A 22,057-nucleotide genomic window follows, 5' to 3' on the forward strand; every position below is an offset into this window, starting at 1 on the left:
CTTACTTCCTGAAGGAAGGACACTCTGAGGGACATTTCCCTCACTTGAGCAATGTCTCCTTAATGTTCTGAACCAAAATTCTGAAATAATGAAGATGGTAAAATACATGATGTCAGTTTAACAGTATCTGGGAGTTTATGATCCTGCTTTATTTCCTATGGCAAGTTGGTATTAGCCTCTTAACTGAGCTCACATTTGGAGGTTTTTACTAAGTATCACTTACCAGCATAGATCCAAGAAGAGTGATAAAACCATGACCATTATTTTCCTCCAGATCAACTTTGACATCTGCAATCTTCCTCTTTTTGTAACTCTTCCCTCTTATCTAAAGTGCCAATTGAATGGAAATGAGAAAAAAATAATCTTGGGAAGCCCTGTGGCTCAATTGATTGGGCTCCTGTCTACCATATGGGAGGCCCTGGGTTCACATCCAAGGCCTCCTTGTGGAGGCAAGCTGGCTTGTGCGCCACAGAGAGCTGACAGCCTGCACACTATGGAGAGCTGACACAGCAAGATGATGCAAAAAAGAGAGTCAAGCAAAAACGAAGAACACGCAGCAAGTGGACACAGAGAGCAGACAGCAAGCAAGCCTCAAGGGGTGGGGGGAATAAATTTAAAAAACAAAGAAAAAAATCATCTCTGTTTTCAAAATTTTTATTTTTCTCAATCCCCATCAAGGAGTTCTTTTTCTCAGACTGGTAGAGTCACCAATGCACTGCAGCCTGGGATCACAGTCAAGGCAAGCCAAATGAAGCCAATCTCAAGACTCTCCTGTGAACCAGCTCATCACTCACAAATCCAGAACAATGTGCAAACAAGCTTTAGCATCTGGCAAGCCAGAGCTATATCTTTACACACCTACTGATTCAAATTATTTGTGAGAAATAATTCTTTCTGCTAAACCATTTTAGTAATGTGAACCTTTGGGGTTCTGCCAGTGTGTTCCCAGTATGATTTAAAGTAGAGAGATGGAGGATAATGTTGAAAGGCTGGTTAAATGAGAAAGTGCAACACAAACACAGCTTTCAAGGACCTGGATTAGGCAAAACCTAGTTTGCCTAGATGGACTCCAACCACCAACTTCTTGGACAGAGACACACACTGAGCACCATGTGTATTCTCTCTGCCATCAAGCTGAAGTGCTCTCCAAACTTCTGGTGGTCCAACTTAAACACTGAGTTCCTTTAGATATTCCAGCAATATCTAAAGGATCAGAAAGTTCTGTTGGCAACAAAGTTACACAATTTTTATATATCTAGTATCCAAGGAAGGGCTACATTTCTTTAGGAGACACTTAATTGGTAGATTTCCCCCACCTATCTTCAATGTATGATGTTCTAAAATGCTTTACTGGATCAGCGTTATGCTGATGAAAGAAGCCACTCAAAAAGAACACATATGGTGTGATTCCATCTGCATTAACTGTCCAGAAAAGACCATTTATAGGATCAGAAAGCAAATTAGTGGTTGCTTGGGGCTGAGAGAGAGTGCAGAGACTGACTGCAAAGGGGCTAGAGGGAATTTGGAAGATCCAAGAACATGTTCTAGAACTGGATTATGTTTATGGCTGTACAATTGTATAAAGGTACTAGAAATCATTGAATTGTAGATTTCAAATGGGTGAGTTTTATTATCTGTAAATTAGGTAGGGATGAAAGACTTTGATAAATTATGAAGAGCTCACATGCCCGGTGCCCTGGGTGGCTCAACCACCAACCTGTCAGTTAATAGCTGAGGCCAAAGCCAATGGCCTGAAGAGACACACCTTGAATATTCATGGCATGGTTGAGAACTTTCCCCCACCGCTTCGGTGCTCTGCTGAGCACACATTTGGTGCCAGAGACGTTGAGTCAAGACCCTGAGTATTTTGAGTCAAAGCCAGATGCTCTGTCTTCCCAACTGCTCCCCTCCCACCTGGCTCCTGCAGTCTCTTGGTTTGAAATAACCTGTTCCCCATTCCTCAGGCTGCTTCACCCTTGGAGCTAACCAGGATTTCCTAGCCAACTTGGGTTGAGGAACTTGGCCAGGAAGAGGCAGAGTAAGGCAATTGTCTAGTCCTGTGGTGAAAACTATCAAAATTTCAACTCCCCTAAGGGAGGTGTGCAGTAGGAAGGGCTTAATAAGCTTCCAAGAGCCTGTTTAGGATCCCCTGGAAGGAGTGGTGGTCTGGAAGACTGATGAGAGTCATTTTTCGGTGGTGAGTTCAGTCACCAAGGTCCCATTTGTATTTCCAATGGGAACTCAACCTGACAGAGGTGAGGGGTGATTTCCTCACACAGGTTAGTGCATCCTGCTGTCCTGGGAGAGAGAGGAATAAGAATAGAAACAGGGCAGGGACAGACTCCTAATCAGCAGGAATCCATACAAGTATAGAGTCAAACCTACACAAGAGGAAAAATGACTGGAGAGCTTTCGGAAGACCTAACTGGCCCAAGAGCAAATTTAGCTCAGTGGAGGAGTGTCTGCCTTGAATGCATGAGATCCCTAGTTCAATTCCCAGCTCCTCTTAGAGCAGTGATCCACTGGGATATCAAACATCCAGCTGATCCTTCAGGACAGGGAACACATAATTATTAGTTTTGTATTAGCTGCTCTTGGGTCTCTTATTTCCCCCCCCCCCCCAAAAAAAAGGGTACTTTAAAAAAAAATTTAAACTAAGTTTACTCTCTAAAACACAGTCCAAAAACCTGCACAGGGAAGGCTGCAGGTTACTTCATTGATGAATACCTTCAGCCTTTGAAGCTCCACAGGGACCTAAGAGGGAAATTTGTTCTTCCTTAGCTTTTGCTTACTGCTTGCTTGTGTGTTTGTTCATTTGTTTTTGTTTTCTTGTTTCTTTTTCCTCTCTTCCTGATCCCCCTTTTGTAAAATTAATTGCAGCTGCCTTCTTTCTTGTTTGTTGTGTTTCTTCTTCCTAGATTTCCCCTTTTCTGTGTACACCAATTTGGCTTACCAATGCTATCTTTTTTCCTTCCTTCATCTTTCTATCACCTGCTTTCAATCATTGTTTTTACATTCCACCTGTGTTTAGTCCTCAATTTTTCTGGTTTTTACTTCATCTCATCTATTCTGTTTTTCATTTATTAACTTTTTTCCTTTGTCCATTCTTTTTTCTTTCCCTCTCTCCTTATCATTCTAGCCTTTTAATTCATTCCATATATATTTCACTGTTTGGTTTCCCATTTCATTGTAGGTACTCCACTTTATTATTCCTATTACATGACACTGCTTACTGAGTTAAATATTTTCCTAGGTCTTATACAGGTCCTCTTCTAACTCTTACTATTATTAGTAGTATTATCCTTTTACTTTTCTTACCTCTTTCATTTTCTTTGCACCTAAACATTTTCTTTCAGGGTAACGTAGAATTTATTAGTTTTTTTATTTATTTCTCACCCTCCCTCCATTATCTGCTCTATGTCCATTTGCTGTGTGTTCTTCTGTGTCTGCTTGTATTCTCATTAAGTGGCTCTGGGAACCAAACCTGGGGACTTCCAGAGTGGGAGAGAGGTGATCATTCTCTTGCACCATCTCAGCTCCCTATTTCAGGGGAACATAGAAATCAGCAAGAAAACAGAAGAAGAAGAAGTGTCAATGAGAAAAATTAACATATACAAAAAAAAAAACAGCAACTAAACAAAGTCCTAGGGCAGAGAGATAAGCTAATCAATGGAATAAACCCATGAAGATAAAAAGATGACCAGACAGAAACAAAAATTGTGAGCCATACCAAGAAAGAGGAAGACATCACCCAGTCCAAAGAACAAACTACAAACTGGGAAGAGATGCAGAACATCAAACAACTAGTCAAAGCTGTCCAACAAATATCATGGACCAACTTAATGAAGTGAAGGAAGAGATGAAGGATGTTACGAAGATATTGGGAGAATATACTTACGAAATTGTAAGCATAGATAAAAAGATGATGAATACAATGGTGAAGACAGGCACATTCAAAGAAATAAAAAATACACTGGAAGCACACAACAGCAGATTTGAATCAGCAGAGGAAGGAATTAGTCATGTGGAAGAGAGTATATCCAAAATCAAACTGATAGTAGAGCAGATACATAAAAAGAGAAAAAATCCAGGAAGGTCCTAAGGATTTGAACTACAACACAAAATGCACAAACATACACAATATAGGCATCCCAGAGGGAGAAGAGTAGGGAAAGGGGACAGAGGAGTCTTGGAAGAAATAATGGATGAAAACATCCCAGTCCTATGGAGGGAGATGAATGTACATGTCCAGGAAGCTCAACCACCCCAAACAGTACAAATCCCAACAGGCCTACTCTAACACATGTACTTGAAGGCAGCAAGAGAAAAGGAAACCATCACATAAAAGGGAAGTTCAATAAGATGAGGTGCTGATTTCTCATCTAAAACCATGGAGGAAGAAGGCAGTGTATGACATAGTTAAGATGCTAAAAACAAAACAAAACAAAACAAAAAAACTTCTGGCCAAGAATTCTGTATCCAGCAAAGCTGGCATTCAGAAAAGATGAAGAGTTCAATATATTTACAGATAAACAGAAATGAAGATGTTATCCCAATAAGAAATCTGCTCTTCAAGAAATATTAGAGGGAAACGGACTTTGGCCCAGAGGTTGGGGCATCCATCTACCATATGGGAGGTCTGCGGTTCAAGCCCCGGGCCTCCTTGACCCGTGTGGAGCTGGCCATGCGCAGCGCTGATGCGCGCAGGGAGTGCCGTGCCACGCAGGGGTGTCCCCCGCGTAGGGGTGCCCCACGCATGGGGAGTGCGCCCGTGAGGAAAGCCGCCCAGCGTGAAAACAAAGCGCAGCCTGCCCAGGAATGGCGCCGCCCACAGTTCCCGTGCTGCTGACAACAACAGAAGCAGACAAAGAAACAAGACGCAGCAAATAGACACCAAGAAGAGACAACCAGGGGAGGGGGGGGAAATTAAATAAATGAATAAATAAATAAATAAAAAATTAAATATCTAGGAATAAACTTATGTAAGAATGTAAAGGATTTGTAGACAGAAAATTACACAACATTGTTATGGGACCTAAATAAATGGAAGCATTTAAAAAAAAAGAAAGAAAAAAATATTAGAGAGTTCTGCAGGTTGAAAGGAAAAAACAGGAGAGAGAGCTGTAGGAGAATGTAAGAAAAACTGAAAAGATAAAAAGAGAAATAAAAGCAACATATGACATACATAAACCCATAGAAAATATGGCTAATATAAGTAATTCCTTGCAAGTAATAAGACTGAATGATAATGGATAAAACTCACCAGTCAAGAGACACAGATTGGCAGAATGGATAAGGAAATGTGACCCATCTATATGCAGTCTACAAGAAACCCAACTTACACCCAGGGATTCAAGAAACTTCAGGTGAATGGCTGGTAAACCATCTTATCAGCAAATAATAACCAAAAAAGGATGGAAGTAGCTATACTAATATTGGACAAAATAGATTTTAAATGAAAAACTATTGTAAGAGACAAAGACAGACACTAACACACTATATATTAGTAAAAGGGGTAATATTTCAAGACAAAATAGCAATCATAATCATTTATGCACCTAACCATGGCACCCCAACATACATAAGGCAAACACTGGAAAACTTAAGTGGAGAAATAGATGCCACTACAGTTATAGTGGGGGACTTTAATACACCATTATCACCATTAGACAGAACATCTTGACAGAGAATCATTAAAGAAACAAAGACCTTGGATAATACATTTGAGGACCTCAACCTGATAGATATACACAGATCACTACACCTAAATACAGTGGGATATACAGTCTTCTCAAGTGCACATGGATCATTCTCCAAGATAGACCATATGCTAGGTCACAGAAGAATTCTCAGTGAACTCAGAAAGATTAAAATCATACAAAGTAATTTCTCTGACCACAAGGGATGAAGCTGGAATTCAGTAATGGCCAAAGAACTATATTAGGCACAAAGATATGGAAGTTAAACAACACACTCTTAGACAAAGAGCGGGTCAAAGAGGAAATTTAAAAAAAAATCAGTAACTACCTTCAAACAAATGAAATTGACAACACAACATATCAAAACCTATGTGATGCAGAAAAAGTAGTAAAAATTCATAGCCATAAATGCGTATATAAAAAAAGTAGAAAGAAAAAAAAAATCAAATGAACTGCATACCTTGAGGAATTAGAAAAATACAACAAACTAACTCTAAAGGCAGTAGAAAGAAAGAAATAACAAAGATTAGAGCAGAACTAAATAAAATAGAAAATAAGAAAGCACTAGAAAAAATAAATGAAACCAAAAGCTGGTTCTTGGAGAAAATCAACAAAATAGAAAAACCCCTTAACTAAAGTAACCAAGAAAAGAGAAGATGCAAATACACAGACTAAAAAATCAGGAAGGGTATTTCACAACTACTGCATGAAATAAAGAGTCCATAAGAGGGAGGTGGGGCAAGATGGCATCTGAGTGTGTGGACTTCATAATCTCTCCTGCAAAGAAGCGGATGAGTAGGGTTGGAGTCCTGCTGGAGCGGGCTGTTTCGGGGACTTGCAGGGCAGGAGGTGTCTGGACGTTGATTTGGTGAGACAGTGAGAGAAGAGATTCTTGCAAGAGGTAGAATTTTGGGTTTCTGATAGGGAGGTCAGCAGTTGTGTGTGGGACCACTCCCCTAGGGCTGGCGACCTGGCCACAGTGATCCCTGAAAACATTGCTGTGTTGCAGTGTTCCCAAACCCTGTGTTTACTGGATGCATGGTTCCAAGGTCTGTATCCCCTAAACCCTGGTGGCCCACGCTCCAGAGACTCACATACCTTGAGCCTGCAATATCATGGACTTCCCATTCCCAAATCCGCCTAGCCCTGAGTTCCGTCTGAGGTACTTGATTACCCTAGCCCTCTGTGTTTTTTGTTTTTTATGTGTGTGGGTAGTGGTGGGCGGGTGTTCTAACACCATGGAGTCGGCAGAGACACAGAAGAGCCTCCAGAAAGAACTGTCCAAGGTAAATATCCATAGTGCCCAGGAGGAGAAAGCCCAGTGTAGGTCAGAGTCCACCCAGGACCAACGAGGAAGCACGAACTGCTGACTCACTGGATGTGGCCTCTGGGGAAAACCCCCGGGGCAAAGAGAGTCCTGCGTTTCTGGGACTGAGATGATGATGGAGTGTCCACCACCGAAGCTGGGAAAACTGCAGGTGCGGCAGGTTGTAGGCAGAGGAGCCGGAGTTTAGTTGACCTGGAGGCCTTGCTCCTGGAAGGAGGTTTCCATCCAGCCTGTCTTCAGTCATGGCATCTGCCTGAGTCCTTTAGGAGGCGGGAGAGGCAGGTCCGTGGGTGCTCAGCCTCCTGGGCTCCCTGGCGCCTCTCCCCTTCTCGCTGCCTCCCCTCCACCTGGTCCACAGGCCTGGCTCCCGCCACCATGTGTCCGCCTTTGGCTCCTGGCAAAGGCCAGCACGAGGCCCTCGGCTCCTTGACTTGTGGTCCTCATGGGTCTTGCCGGCACCACCCTGGTCCGGCAGAGCACTCAGTGCGTGGCGTGCGGGGTGCCTTTTGGAGAAAGCAGGGAGGCCCTGAGTTTGGGAAGGTTTCTGGGAGGGGCCCTTTTCCGGCCCTGGGTGGCCAGGCTTTTGGAGGCTGGAGGAGTGCGGCAAGCACATAACCCACACCTCCCTGGTAGTCTAGCGGTTAGGATTTGGCGCTTTCACCGCCGCGGCCCGGGTTCGATTCCCGGCCAGGGAAGGCTTTTGCACTTGGGTGCCTTTGTGGAACCGGTGATCGGGGTTTGATGCATCCCCACAAGCCTGCCAGCTGTGCTCAAAGGCCCGAATGCCAAGAGACTCGGCAACCACCCCCAAACTGGGGGGACGCGCAAGAAGGGCTTGTGGGCCGCTTCTCAGGCCTGCGAGTCTTCCCCTCAGTCCACACCGCTCACGGAGGAAGCGGCTGATCCAGAGTTACTCAACCTCTTTCCCCTGCCAGGCATGCAGCGATTCTAATCCCTAAGGCGTTAGACTCTAGCGGGCGTCCTCTGCAGCCCCCGCCGCCCCCGCCCCAGGGGCGGGACTGCCTGAGCTGGGAATCACCCAGGTGGAAGCCCGGGCAGGGCCGGGAGGGCGGGGGACGCAGCTCGGGCTCCTCGGCGCCGTTTGCTGGTCAGGTGTTTATTAGGCTTGTGAAGGAGGGGACGGGGCGCGACCCCCGCTGAGGGGGGCGGGAGGTGAGCGTGGGTGAGGTCCCCGAGGGCCGCCCGCCGTAAGTGAGGAGGTTCGGGGCCCCACGCGCGCAGCTTGGAGCCTGGAGGAAATGGGAAAGCGCCTTCAGCGCCAGGAGCAGAAGGCAGGGGCACAAATGAACCCCAGGACGTGCAGACGGCGCCCTGCGCCCCGGCCCCACCCACAAGCAGACGGCGGGGGTGGGTTCATCCCGTAAACGGCCCCTGCCCCAGCCGCCCCCGCCGCCCACCTCGGTGCTGTGCAGGTTTCTCGTGGCCACGCAGTGTCGCCCAGCGGGCTGGAGACAGCGGATGGACAGGAGGCCAGGCAGTGTCCCTTGAGAGCCCCGCGGAGACGCAGGGAGGTGAGGCTGACTGCGGCCCCAGAGGCAGCTGTGCCGGATGCAGAGGAGCCACGTCCTGGCGGCCGGGCCACGGTCTCTGCTCCGGGCAGGGGAGTTCCCACGCCGTGGGCTGCGGCTGGCGCCCGGGGCTGGAACGACGTGGGGAGAGCGGCTTGGGAGGCAGCGGCGGGAAGAATGCGGTGACGGCGTGCGGGCGCCCGCTGCCTGCGTGCTTACCTGGCAGGGGGGACACCACGGTCACGACGGTGGCTTTCCCAGGGCGAGGCTGGTCCAGTGCACTGGGGACCTGCTGAGCCCTGCGATTTCCCCGCATCGGGGAAACTCAACTGTGCAGTTTGTGTTGCTGGGGGGCTGCGAGCGCGCTCTCCCGCGGGGTTTTGTGTTTCTTGGCAGACTTGGCAAGCACAGCCAGGACACGGTCATAACGCTGGCAGCCTCCGGGTTCCACCCCCACCGTGCCTTCAGGCTGGCTTATCCGTGGACTCCTGGTGCCTCACTTGGCTTCCTCCTCCTCCGCTTCCTCTTCTGTTCTGGTCTTCTTTCTGCCCCAGAAACCTCACTCCCACCACCCCAGAATCACCCCTTTTTTATGGCTCTCCTGACACATAACAGAACCAAGGTACAGCAAGGTACAACAGTGACATTAATATCCAGTAATTGTCATCTAGTCTTACCATGGTTATCCGTGTTAGCCTCTGGGTCATTATTTTCCAATTCCTTTTTTTCACAATTGCATTCCTTTCCATGACTGAATATATTAAAACTGTTCCAACACCACTTTATTGGTGAATGATAAATTGCCTAGCGAATATTCACAGACATCTGTCCTTGGCACTTGTGTTCTTTCAGCCATCCTTTCGCCAATCAGCCAATGCATAACTTTCACACATTCTGCCAACAAGCAGCCTTGAGGGCAAATCTCCACAGCTGCTTCCCCTCAAGGTTAGGGAGCCTGGACAGTGGACACAACATCCTGGCTTCATTGAAACTCACTTCCTTTTGCCTGCACTTGCCTGTTTTCTCTGTGTGCTCCCAATGAGCGAACCTAAAGTGGCTAGTGATGACAATATCAGGATCTCACTATGATTTGGGGAAAGTGTGCGCTCCCATGGTACGCTTGCTTGTATACAGGATATTGTGCTTCTTGCCAGGGAAGAAGGAATCTGCCCTGGCCCCTCTTCTGGCTATAGCTCTCTCCCCTGGGTGAGGATAATGTGGAGGGACATGCCCACATGGAATCCATGCCCCTCTTCTCCGAAGACCCACCCATGCTACACAGAATTCCACAATGCCGTACCCAAGTTTCCTGTAGCCGACATGTACCATTTCCACAACCTGAGCATTTGAAGTGAGTGCCAAAGGTAACCTGGCTGTACTCCCACCTAGGACCGGGGCTGGGGTGGGGAGGTGTGGCCAGACGGACTTGTGGAGAGACAGTCAGTGGATGGAGCTGGAGGTGCAGACAGTGCAGAGCACCGGCTGGTGGGAGCAAGACTCTGGCAAGTGGCACAGGAGGTTCAGACCACTCTCCCTTTTTCTCAGGTGGCCTGTTATTAGTCCAGAGATTCTAAATCCATCTTTTACCTCCGGGGTGTCATCCTGTAATTGTTGTCTAAGTAAGAGAATACAATGTCTTTTAGAGACGTTTTCTCCCTTTTAAAACTTGATAGAGAGCGTGAAAACATTTGGACTGGAAGTGCATGGCCAGCCTGCCAGGAACCTTTGCAAGAGCCAGGGCACAAAGTAAAAATGGAGTCCCCAAAGCTGCCTATGCCCTGAGGTTGATTGCTAACGTGGTTTATAAGGTATTCTGTTCAGTGGGCTTGAGGACAAAGAGGACTTACTTCAAGTTCTTTCCCAGGCGATTTTGAGAAGTCCTTCAGGAGGTCCTTGCCCCAAGAAGTTGCTGCAGCAAATCCTGTGCCCTCGGGGACAGTGTGATCTGATCTACTCCTATCCCTTCAAATTCCAGATTTCTTTGTAAAGAGCCACCTTGACTTTACAAACTGAATCTGAGAGGAATTTTTTTTAAAAAAAACAGGTCACAAGAATTCATGGCCACAAACTTGAGCTCTCATGGGTTTTCCCCTTCCAGTTAGGACATGAGATTGGTGTGGTGTTTCCTGACTGTCCTGACTGCCAAGGACAGTAGAGGCAAATTCCAAAACAGCCTGGAGGAAGGAAAACAAAATCGTCTTCAGTCAACATGTAGAATTCAGTTCCGAAAATATAAGAAGGAACTCCCATGTCTTTGGAACCCTTCCCATGAATCCTTGTACCAAAGTAAAAAAGGTAATTGAAATTAGAATATATTCTGGACCGATCCAAGATGAAAACACTGCACATATCGGTGCAGTCAAAAGAGTCCCTCGAGGGTGGTAAACCCCTTTGAATGAGAATCCTGGGAACTCCTGAACGAGCTCAGTCTCCCAATTCAAAGGCAGAAAAGGAATGACATGGAGAAAAGCAGGTAGGAGCAGTAATTAAAGACAAATGCAGGATTTCAGAAGGTAGAAATGAACTGAGAAGAGAACATGAGCCAAGTATTACTGGTTTTGTAGTGCCTTTTGTGCTTTTGAGTTGTAAGAGTGTTGGCAGAAGAGTGGGTTTTTGGGGCACCCAGTGCTGGCAGTAAGAAGCGGAAAAGATGTGGCAGGCACTGGGTAATGGTTGAAAAGGAGGGTGAGGGAGGTATGAGGCCAGAAAAGAAATCGAGAAGCATTCTTCCAGATGGCAATGTGCACTGGCCGAGAATTGAACCCGGGTCCCTCGCGTGGGAGGTGAGAATTCTACCACTGAACCACCAGTGCCACTGTGAACTATACCTCCTCTCCCAGCAACTGCGTTCACAGAGAATGGCTATTAATGACACTTAAGTTTTCCAAGGCAGTTTTCCACAGTATTATTTTCAGAGGATGGAGTCAAAAGACCGAGCGACAACACCCAAAGCCAAAGGTTGCAAAGGACACTTGGCTCAGGCAACAGGATAAAGTGATGATGGGCAAATTAAACTATCAGAACACCTCTTTTGTCAGTGCAAGTCTGAAAAAGGCCCTTTCCAACTGCATGACAGATTCCTTCCAAAAACATGAGAAATTCATCCCGGGCCCTGGTTGATGACCCAAAACCTTCAACTGTCAACCCCATGGTGCTACTCAGAGGGTCTGAGAAGGGACCTCTTTTGCGAGGTTTGGTAAATCCAATTCTCATTCAGGGAAGAAATAAGCAACAGAAGTAGAATGCCAAGAAAACGGCCAGGATTACAAGAGACATAATGGAGAAACAAATTTGGTCAGTGGCGTTAGATCTCTTGAGGTGTTTTCTGTGCCAAAGGAATGACTCGGTCTTGTCATCATGATGGCAATAGTATGCATCTATTTTGCCAGGCATTCACAGCCTTGGATAGATGTGTTATATATCCCTAGTGTAAAAAGACTCATGAAGATGAAGCCTGCCCTCAGTTGGTGCTATCAGCTGCATGGTAGGTTGCCTTGAAGAGAAGGCAATGCACAACTTTACAAAATAAAGGGACAGAGAGAAAGACACAGGAGAGGAGGTAAAGATGGGAGCAGGGGACTCACAGCTTCTGAAATTGAGAGCCCCACCCTAGTTTCTGCATCATAATTATTAGGAACTCCAGAGCAGCTGTTCCTCAATAGCTCGGCAATGTTTACAGTAACAGGGAACAAGTGCAACAAATAGGGAACAGGTAAGCCAGTTTCCCACATTTCCCCCTTTTCGTTTTTGTAGCAATGAAGGCAGATTCCGTGGTTCTTGGAGCTTCATACCCGAAGGGGCTTGTTGTGTGCTTCTGAGGACTAAATTCAAAAGAAACAAAGACCAACAAGCAACATTTCTCCCAGAAAGCCTCCTTCCCAACTTTCTCCCCAAGTCATAGGGTTTAGTGACTAGTCCATTGACAATTCCAGCCATCATTACATTTTGTAATTTTTCTTCCAAGTTTGGAACAGCATTTTATACATAATCCATAACTACAGCTGATTATACAGACTTTCAACTAGTGATGACTTATTTCTCATGGACTTAAGATTTCCTACCAGCAAGGCTATATAGGCCAGTACTCAATCAAAAAATGTCCTCATTTCCCCCAATTTGTGTAGTTTGAGGCATAGGCAATGACGATTTATTGTTACTTCGTCATTTGGGGCTGTGGCACAGCTGGAAGTTTATCACATAATTTCAATGCCTTCCTTGGTCCTGCTCTTAGCATCTTCACTGGACCTGGGGCCATACCTCAGTGCTGAATTTAAACTTAGTCCATCATTGTGAGGACTCTTTTTCCAGGCAGAAAACAATAGCTGACCTGTTATAGGAGTCCTGTTGCAGTGTCTGTAGTAGTGAAAGTGTATCTTGCCCCTTCCAAGAGCAGGAGGCTGCTGATGTCACAATCATTGAAGTGACATTAAGGCCACACCCAGTTGGTGAATAGCAAGCAGCAGGAACTGCTGTGCTTGGCACCACAAGGGCTGGTATTCACGATGTTCACTTTTCTGGTGGAGCCACTCTGCTTCATTCTCAGCTGTCACTTGTATGGCTCTGGAGCTTCCTGAGGCATGTGCCTCAACAGTCCTGAGAGGGATGTTAGAGCAGGGGGCAGGGACATTACTGACATTTACCTGTCACTGCTGCCAGGCGTCCCAAATGTTCTTCTACAGATCTCTCCCCCATAGAGGGTAATTCACAACAGTCCCTTGTTCCTGTTCTGCTTTTAGTATCTGCAGTCCACCTCTGGATAGGGATGGCAGTCTTCAGAGTGACCAGACACTGTCGGGTTAGATCTTTCACTTGCAGCAGGGCTTCCTATGCTGCACACAATTGCTTTTTTATATAGTACTTTTGGCCTCTTCCCACAATTGCGACTAAAACCCAAGGGGTACTCAATTAGAATATTGCCTTTGCCACAAACCCCACCCAAAGCCAATATTGGTGCTGGCCATAGCCAATTCACAGGCTAAGTTAATATCCACCTTCCCCCTCTTTTTTTATTTTTAAAAGCAGCCTGCTGGAGGCCCTCCTGCTCCCATGAAGAACCTTTCCAAATTAATACATCTTACTGAGATACAAGTTTTTTAGTGTTCCAACAATATTACAAGTTCTATTAACATGAGGAAACATTGTACTTTATCAAATACAGTAGATGGTATAGATTTGTCTTACCCAACCAAACAACATTTAATAATTTGATAGAGTAGCAGGGACCTTACAGCTTGTCCCAGTTGTTTGCCTATGCCAGGCCCTTCATATACTGTTTTCTCTGATGTTTCTTAGTAGGGTCACTGCTACAGGTTTCTTCTATGCAGCCAGATTCATTGCCATCAGGCCACGGCAGAAAGCTGTGAAGATCTGCAAAAGTCCATGCACTACGGGCTCCTCTGAGTTAAGAACGCTAAGGCTCAGCGGCTCCGTGCCTTCCCTCTCAGCTTCACACACCATGATGGAACTCAGGACACCAGGATCAGATCCAAGCCCAGCCTCTCCAGAAAACTGCGCCACCATCTCGAGTGTTTCAATCCAATAAAACAACACCCCTTAGCTCTTCTTCCCCATGCCTAGTCCACTGGCCCAAAGCACCTCCATCCTGTCATGAAAGCAGGATCTTGCTTTCCTCTATGGATAAACTCTTACCCCTATTAGACTTGCTCTGTTTGACTTAAGTCCAAGACTTGAATTGCACCTTCACGTGTTAGTTAGTGCCCTAGCAGAGACTAGGTCTCAGGGAATGCGGCTGTGGAATGCGCCACACCTCAGGCAACTGCTGTTGAATTTGTTGGAAGAGCAGCCTGAGCCCTAGAGGAAGCGCAGAGTTCTCACCGCCCCACCTGCTGGAGGGCCCGGGAACAGCCCCTGCCCCTGTCACTCTTGCTCTCTTTCCCCCAGGGTCTGAGAGACTACGGAGAGGGCAGCTTTACTTTCCCCTTTATATCTCCTGCAACTTCTTTTATTTGCCCTTTTAAAAATGTCCTGTTTCGCAGGAAATGGAGTGGGAATTTGCACAAGGATGTAAGGGCGGTTTTCCTACAGTGTGGGGAGGTCTTTAGAAAGGCCACACAGGCAAAGCCAAAAGGGAAGAGAGAGTTTGCGGTTGGCGGAAAGCCTTGCGTGTGTTTCTCTCCTTGAATCTCCTGTGGAGGTGAAGGGAAGCCACGTTTGGGGAGGGCTGTGCCTCTTCCTCCCACAGTTTCTTCTCTTGTGCCCTGGTCGCCGCGCTTCCCTCGCACCCGAAGTGCAAGGACGGCCGCTCCGAGCAAGGCGCCCGCGGCCGCGCAGTGGGGACGGGGTCACGGCGCCCCGCGTCGCGCGCTCGGGCTCGAACCAGGGACGTGGTGGCGCCTCCGCCCAGTTCCCTTCCCCGCACAGAGCGCCCCGCGGAAGGCCAGGCGGACTCGACGCCGCGCTAGAGCCGCCCCTCAGGGACACGCACTTCCCCTCCCTCCCCTTGAGGTGGCTCCCGCCCGCCTCCCCGGCACTAGAGAGGAGTTTCCTCAGTTTCCCCTCCCGTCGGGACCGTCAGGACGAGGGGCAGTTCTCCCTCCTCCCCACGGGCGGGACGACGGCGGCGCCGCGGGGAGCAGCAGCTCGCAGGGAGCCGCCGTGGCGCCGCGCGGGGCGGGAAGCTGCCGGGGCGGGTGAAGGCCTGCGGGCTCCTGCCCCGCCCCGAGGAGCCGCGAGAGGGCGCGCGACACGCCCGGCCCGCAGCCCTGAGGCGCCGCTTCCTGCTTCTGCGGGACAGCCCCCCGCAGCCCGCGGCGGGCCTGAGGCGAGGCGGGCGCCTGAGCTGAGCGAGCGGGGGCCGCGGGGCAGTCCCCGTCCCCGCCTTCTCAGGACCGTCCTCCGCTCGGGCGCCGAGACCCGCCCTGGAGGGACGCACTGGCGGCGGCGACGCTTCTCAGCAGAGACCCCCGCAGCGCCCCTCGGCCCGCAGAGGCGCAGGCCCTCAGGCTGGCGCGGCTCCTGCAGGAGCAGGAGGGGCCGTCCTTCCCCAGCAGCCCTGGGCGCCGGACGCTCGTCCCCGTCCCTCGCGCCGCCCTCCTCACGCTGGGATCTTCCTTTGCTCCCACGAGGTCCCCGCGCGGCCAGGGCGGGAGGCGGAAGCGACGCCCCGAGGCCGGGAGAGGCGGGCGGGGCTCGTCAGGGGCGCCGGGGTCCTGCCTGCGCTCCCTCCTCACGCGGCAGGGGCGGCGGTCGAGGGCCGCAGCGTGTCCCCAAGTTCCCCGCGCGGCGTCGCGGCCCGTGGCGGCCTCAGCCCGCGCCCTGCGCTCCTCGCCGGGGTCCCGCAGACACACGCATCCCGCCCTTAATGCAGGACCACGCAGCCACCAGCCAGGCCGCGTCCTCGTGCGTCCCCTGGAGACGGGCTGCTCTGCTCAGCCCGCTGGCTGGTGAACGGCTGCTTCCACGTTCTGAAGAGAAGCCTGCGAGGTGAGACGGGGGTGCGCTGGGGGAGGCCCCCGAGGGCCCCCCGCGTGGAGGGTAGTGGGGCGGTGGCCTGACCGTGGACCCTCTCCTTCCCCGAACATTCTTCAACAGGCTACTAAAGGGTAGGCGTGGGAAATGTCTAGTTTTTCCACCAAATTGGGGTGATTAGATATACTTTTCCTGGCCTAATTCTCTCTCTCCTCTCTTCCTTAAACTCAAAATAGATAAATGTGGGAAATTTGATATTGCCTTCAGGTCCCGAGGCTCTCTTAAATGTGTGTGTGTGTATACATGCAAATATACACACATATATACATATTACTGCAACACAGACATTTCATGTTAATTTCATGTGTATAGTCCAGGGTATTAATTACATTCACGATTTCTTTCCTACAGTCAGCACAACTCATTAGTAAATACTTTTCCTCACCTCCAACAGAAAGTCTGTAGCAATTGAATACAAGCTTAACCCTTTTAGTGAATTTGCTCTCAAGCATTATTTTATTCTTTGGTTTATTTTGAAGGGAATTTTTTTTAACAAGTCAATTTTATTGTTACATACTAATAAAGGATCGATCCTTGCAAAGAGTACAAATAATGGTATTCGATGTTACCCCATTTGTGAATTCATCACCCCAATCGTTCCCAGAGCACCCTCATTATTCCAATAATAATCATAAACAGAAACCAAACTAGCAAAACTCATCATCTCTCAATCTCCCTGGGCCTCGCCTGCGCTACATAGCTTCAGTCCTCTTTCCTCCTCGCTAGTCGGCTTGCATGATACTGTGTAAAGCAGTCTTATGTACATATACACGCACTCCCCCCATGTTCATGTTTAACATGAAGGTTCACTGTCTCATCCAGTCCCATGTTACAGTTTGTAGCTTTCCTGCCAGCCTTAGACCAGGCCTTTCAGCCACTGTCAGACCCATCCACTAGCACTGCTAGTGACAAGTACCGTGATATGCTTTAGCCACTTCTAGTCATCTCCAAAGATTTACACAGAACCGTTTCCCCCACCAGTTCTCCACGGATCAGTCTTTCCATCCTCTTCCCTCCTTCTATTTACGGGTGACTTGCATCCTAATTATACCCCCCATGAGTTGACAGGATACATTCGGTTCATAATAGCACAATCGTACAGTATTTGTCCTTTTGCGTCTGGCGTGCTTGACTCAACATGACGTCCTCCAGGTTCACCACTGTTGTCACAGGCTGCACGACTTCATTTCTTCTTCCTGCTGCAAAACAGTTCACCGTCTCTATCCACCACAAGTCGTTCACCCAGTTCCCCGGTTGATGGACACTGGGTTGTTTCCAACTTTTGGCAGTCACGAATAAGGCCGCAAATGAACACCAGCATGTGTTAATTATATTTTCATTCCCCTCCCTCTGTCCTTCAAGTAGAGACTTCCTGTCATCGTCCAAATGTAGTGAATTCTAGGCAGTGATTCCTTTTTTCTTTAAATTGACAACTTCCCTTTTACAATTAATGTTATCGATTTTGTCTTCTCTTTATTATTTCTATTTCTTGAGGATGTTTACAACCTCTGAATTTTGAAGGTGGTTCTATTTTCCCTTTACCCAGGAGCATGGTTACAAGTTTATCTGAGATATTTTTTGTCTCCACAGTCCAACGATTGGGTCATCACTGCTTCACTCTTCTCGAATTTCGATCATGGGTCACCTTTTCCGTTTCTCTTAAAGCGAGTAATTGATGCAGATATATTTGAATTGTATTCTCGATATCTTGAAAGATGCCTAATGTGACTCTGGATTCTTAGGCATCACGAGTACCGGCTTTTTTAAAGAGCAGGCTGTAATCCTGTGGATGATCAGCATCTCTTCTCATTGGTTCTACCCCGGAGTGGATGGCAGGCAGAATATCAGCTGGAGGACTTTGTCTTGCATAATTCCGGAGCCAGCCAGAAATCGGGCAGGGTTTTACCCACGATTTGGAACTTGGCTTCAGCGTCTCCTCTTTCTGATCTTTCCCCCGTACTTTACAACTGCAGTGACTGCCCACATTTTGTGCTTTGGTCCTTCACTTGAGTAAGGCAGTTTTGGTTTGGGTTTAAAATGTTGCTGACCGCAATAGAGCAACAGGTTGGTCTTGAGCCTAAAGTTTGTGGACTGGAAATCTCACTCAATGTTTCTCCCCTTGCATTTTTCCTCCTGCTTTTTTGAGTCGCCAGCAAAAGCAGGAGATGTAATAAAAAAATCTTTCCTTTCCCCATCTTCAGCGGCTTCTTACCTAGCTGACTGCTTCTTTAGGAGCAGTGCTGTGAAGAGCCTCCGCATCCTTTTGGAGGCGCTTACCTCATTCTGTCAGTCATCGTAGCCTGACAGGTGAGGCCAGAGCAGTAGCTGCTTTGGAACCTGCCCATGGCTAGAAGCATTGGCCCACAAAGCTAGGATCCGCCCACTTCCCAAGCCTAAGGAAAAGGTACTTGTTTCTGCCTGGTTTCCAACCGGGGATCTTTCGCCTGTGAGGCAAACGAGATAGCCACCAGGCAACGGAAAACAAACCAAACAAAGAGTAGCCTCAGGGGTCGATCCATGAGAATTGTCATGCTCAGGTGTCCAACTGGCAGCACTGGCAAGGTTGCAAATGTAACCTCCCTTCCAAATTCAAGCGACAGCAGCCAAGTGCTGGAAAAAGGCCTCTCCCTGCAATAACCGGGCCAGCCTTTCCCGCAAAGCAAATGCCTGCTCCCCACAGGCGCTGCCTCCCACTCTCACGCCCACCCCTGACCCAAGGACTCGGAGCCTCACTCTCTGGATTCCGTCCCCTGAATGTCACTTCCTTTCGGAAAGAAGCACCCACCGACACCCTTGGCCTTGACAGCCTCTCCAGCCCCTGCAGCTGCGGGAGCCGGCACCTTAGGCCCCTGCGCCTTTGGGCCGCTCCCACCGTCCCGGGGCTGCCGGCGCCGCCCTCCCGGCTTCTGGAGCCCGCGGCCGGGGGCTCTGCGCTCTGGACAGATGATCCGAGCCTCCAGCCCCCCAGGAGGCCGCGCCCACGGGCCAGACCCGCTCGCCTCGGGGGCAGCGCTCTCGCCTCGGCCTCTCGCCTGCGGCTCCTCCGCGGCCGAGGCAAGTCCTCCGGCGCCCCCCAAGTTCTCCTTCCTTCAGGGCGACTCCAGCGAAGTCCGGGCTTGAGACTGGCCGCCTTCAGGTTTTAGCCGCTGCCAAGCCAGAGACCTCCGCGGGCGGGACGACCCCGAGCCTCCCGCGCGTCCCCACGCCCTCGGCGGCCTGGACAAAGGTCCTCGGGAGACAGACAGGCCTCGAGGCAGACATGGAACCGCGGGAGGAAGGGGGGGGCGGGCAGCTGGGCCTCCAGGCGCCCAAGTGGGCGGCCCCCCAAAGCTGCGGGGGGAGGAGGAGGGGGGCTTGGGGCGCTGCTCAGGCCGCGCCAGTCTTCCCTTCCGTCCACACCCCCAGGGCCCGCGGGGCTTTGGAGGGTCCCTGCGCCTCTTGCCGCGTCACACGGGCCCGCAGCGAGTCTCCTCCCTGTGGGGTGGCAGGAGGCGCACTGGCCGCCCAGGGAGCAGGTCTGGCTGCGCTGGAGTCCCTGAGGGGAGGCAGAGGCCGAGCCCGGGGGTCGTGACTCGCTTGGGAAAGGGGCGGCCGCTCCTGCTCCTCGGCTCCGGCTGCTGCTCGAGTGTGTTCGAGTGCTTTTGGGGGACGTGACCGGCGCGACACCCGCAACGTGCGAGGGAGGTGAGCGGCGGGTGGGGTCCCCGAGGCTCCGCGCGGAGGCGTCTATACACGCAGGTGAGGAGGTCGGGGCACACGCGCAGCTCGCGAGCTGGGCAGACACGGAAAAGCCCCGTCAGGGCACGGGCAGGAGGCGGCGTCCAAAGGACACCAGGACACCCAGACGCCGCTCTGCGCCCCGCCCCCCCACAAGCCAGCAGACACCCGGTGGGGGTTCACCCCCGTGGACACCCCACCCCGCCGCCGCCCACCAGGCGCTGCGCACCTCTTCTCTTCTCGTTTCCATGCACCGTCACCAAGAGGTGTGCGGATAAATATTGGGTGCGCTGACAGCCGCTGGGAGGGCGAGATCCAGGGAGGTGACGTTGCCTGAGGTGCCAGATGCAGCCTGTGCGGGGCAGAGGATCCAGCGAGTGGCCGCAGGGCTGCAGACCTGCTCGTGCTTCCAGGGGCAGAGTTGTCCCGGCCCTGGGCTGTGCTTGGCGCCCGGGGCTGGAATGCCTTGGTTGAGAGCGGCTGGGAGCCTGGCGGCGAGCGGGGGGGGCGGGAAGCAGGGTGGCCATGCGTGGTGTGGAGCGAAATGCACGAGGCTGCCGCGTCCCGGCGCCCGCTGCTTGCGGACTTACCTGGCAGGGAAGACACCATGATCACTAAGGGCTTTTCCCAGGGCGAGCCTCATCCATTGCTCTGAGGATCTGCTGAGCCCTGAGATTGCCCCAGGGGAACACTGGGTGCAAAATTTGTGGTGGTGGAGGGTTGCTGTTGTGCTTTCCCTGACCTTCCATGTCTCCAGACAGACTTGAAAACCTGCCGCTGCTCTGCCTTTCCCTCCACGTGGGTGGGCAAGTGCTCTGAGCAGGCTTCACTTCTCTGCTCTCCTGATCCCAAGGAACCTCGTCCTTTCAGCCCCAGTCGCCTTCCAGTGCTCCAAAGCTCATCTGTTGCTGATCAAAGCCTGACAACACCCGCTGCTTAGGCTGCGCTCCTTCTTGGCCTCTCTTCCCTCCCCATCTCTTCCCCTCAGCACAGCGCCTTGGGGCCTCGGCCTTCACGGGCCTGTTCAACTCCTGTGGCTCAGCGGGGCCACCCTTCACCCAGCAACCCTCTAGCCACAGCCTCTCCCACCTGCATCAGGTTCCCTGCCACCTGCCCTGTGAGGACCCTCAGCACAGAGTGAGGCTTGGATCAAGCCTCCCACCTGAAGGCTGGAGAGGGTACCTCCTCCAGGAAGAAGGAAGCCAGGGGCCTGCGGTTGCAGGGAGGCTGGTGGGCCCGGAGGTCCCTCCTCCCAGATTATCCACGTGCTTCTGACGCCTCCCCTGGCTTTCTCATCCTTCCTTTCCCCCTTCTGTCCTGGCCTTCTCTGAGTCCCGATTTCCTCTCTTTCTATCTGTGCCACAGCACTTCTCTCCCCCCACCCAGCTCACACATTTCCTGGGGTTCTCCTCTGCCTTACAGAAGGTACAAAAATGAAATGAAAATGTGCTAAGTGAAGGAAACCAACCACTCACAAAGTACTACATAATGTGTGACTGCATTCATTCAAAATGCAAATATAAAGGAATGTATAAAAGTGGAACTTGATTTGTGGTTCTCTCGGGCTGAGGAAGGATAGAAGGATGGAGAGGTGACTGCTAAGGGGGGTGGAATTTTGTCTTTTTGAGTAATGGAATCTCCCAGATTTTTCTGTGGTGATGAAGTCTCAACATTGTAGTTAGACTAAAAGCCACTGGTTGTGGGCTTTGGCTAGATGGTATGGCATAGGAATCCATCTCAATAAAACTGCTTTTTAGAGGAAGACTATGAAAAGGGTCAAATAGGGACTGATAGAAAGAAACTAGGGTAGAGATGCCATGCACGAAAGAAAAATATGCCTCCGTATATGTAAGAGGGTAGGAAGGATGGCAGCAGGTCGGCAGGATGACAGTAGCTGTTGTGGGAGACTTGGGGGAGGGTGTTGGAGCAAGTAGTTTGGCTGTCTTTGGTGGGGGAGCGGCAGAAGTCAGCAGGCGGGGAGTAGTGGATGCCTTGGTGGGAGAAGCTATGGGAGGTGGAAGGGGATGGCAAGCACCTCCCACTGGGAAAGGCCATGTCCTTCCCTGGGTGGGCTAGAACCACCAACCTTTCAGTTATCAGCTTTAGGTGCTAACCCATCGTACCACAGAAACAGATGGCAGCCTCTCTTCCTTCCAGTTTTTGATGATTCACGACTCATTCCCTTTGACCGCTGAGTACTAGCCCATGGCACGATGGACCGCAACTGCTTTCCGACTCTCCAGGTAACAGACATTTGGCTTCTTTCCAGTCTTGCCTTTTGTGACTAAAGCTGCTTT

At 50.2% G+C, this 22,057-nt stretch overlaps 4 non-coding genes across 4 annotated transcripts; 3 read left to right on the forward strand and 1 right to left on the reverse strand.

Annotated features, from left to right (window-relative positions):
• The first annotated feature begins 7,649 nt into the window (after positions 1 to 7,649).
• TRNAE-UUC (transfer RNA glutamic acid (anticodon UUC)) lies at positions 7,650 to 7,721 on the forward strand. Its single transcript has one exon. It is a non-coding gene; the product is annotated as a tRNA-Glu (tRNA).
• A 1,045-nt stretch (positions 7,722 to 8,766) lies between these two features.
• LOC111761007 (U1 spliceosomal RNA) lies at positions 8,767 to 8,930 on the forward strand. Its single transcript, XR_002794499.1, has one exon. It is a non-coding gene; the product is annotated as a U1 spliceosomal RNA (small nuclear RNA).
• Positions 8,931 to 11,297: 2,367 nt separating this feature from the next.
• TRNAG-CCC (transfer RNA glycine (anticodon CCC)) lies at positions 11,298 to 11,368 on the reverse strand. The gene has a single exon. It is a non-coding gene; the product is annotated as a tRNA-Gly (tRNA).
• An 8,974-nt stretch (positions 11,369 to 20,342) lies between these two features.
• On the forward strand, positions 20,343 to 20,501 carry LOC111760553 (U1 spliceosomal RNA). Its single transcript, XR_009180344.1, has one exon. It is a non-coding gene; the product is annotated as a U1 spliceosomal RNA (small nuclear RNA).
• Positions 20,502 to 22,057: the final 1,556 nt, after the last annotated feature.

Source organism: Dasypus novemcinctus, chromosome 13 (genome assembly GCF_030445035.2).
Source record: "Dasypus novemcinctus isolate mDasNov1 chromosome 13, mDasNov1.1.hap2, whole genome shotgun sequence".
NCBI lineage: Eukaryota > Metazoa > Chordata > Mammalia > Cingulata > Dasypodidae > Dasypus > Dasypus novemcinctus.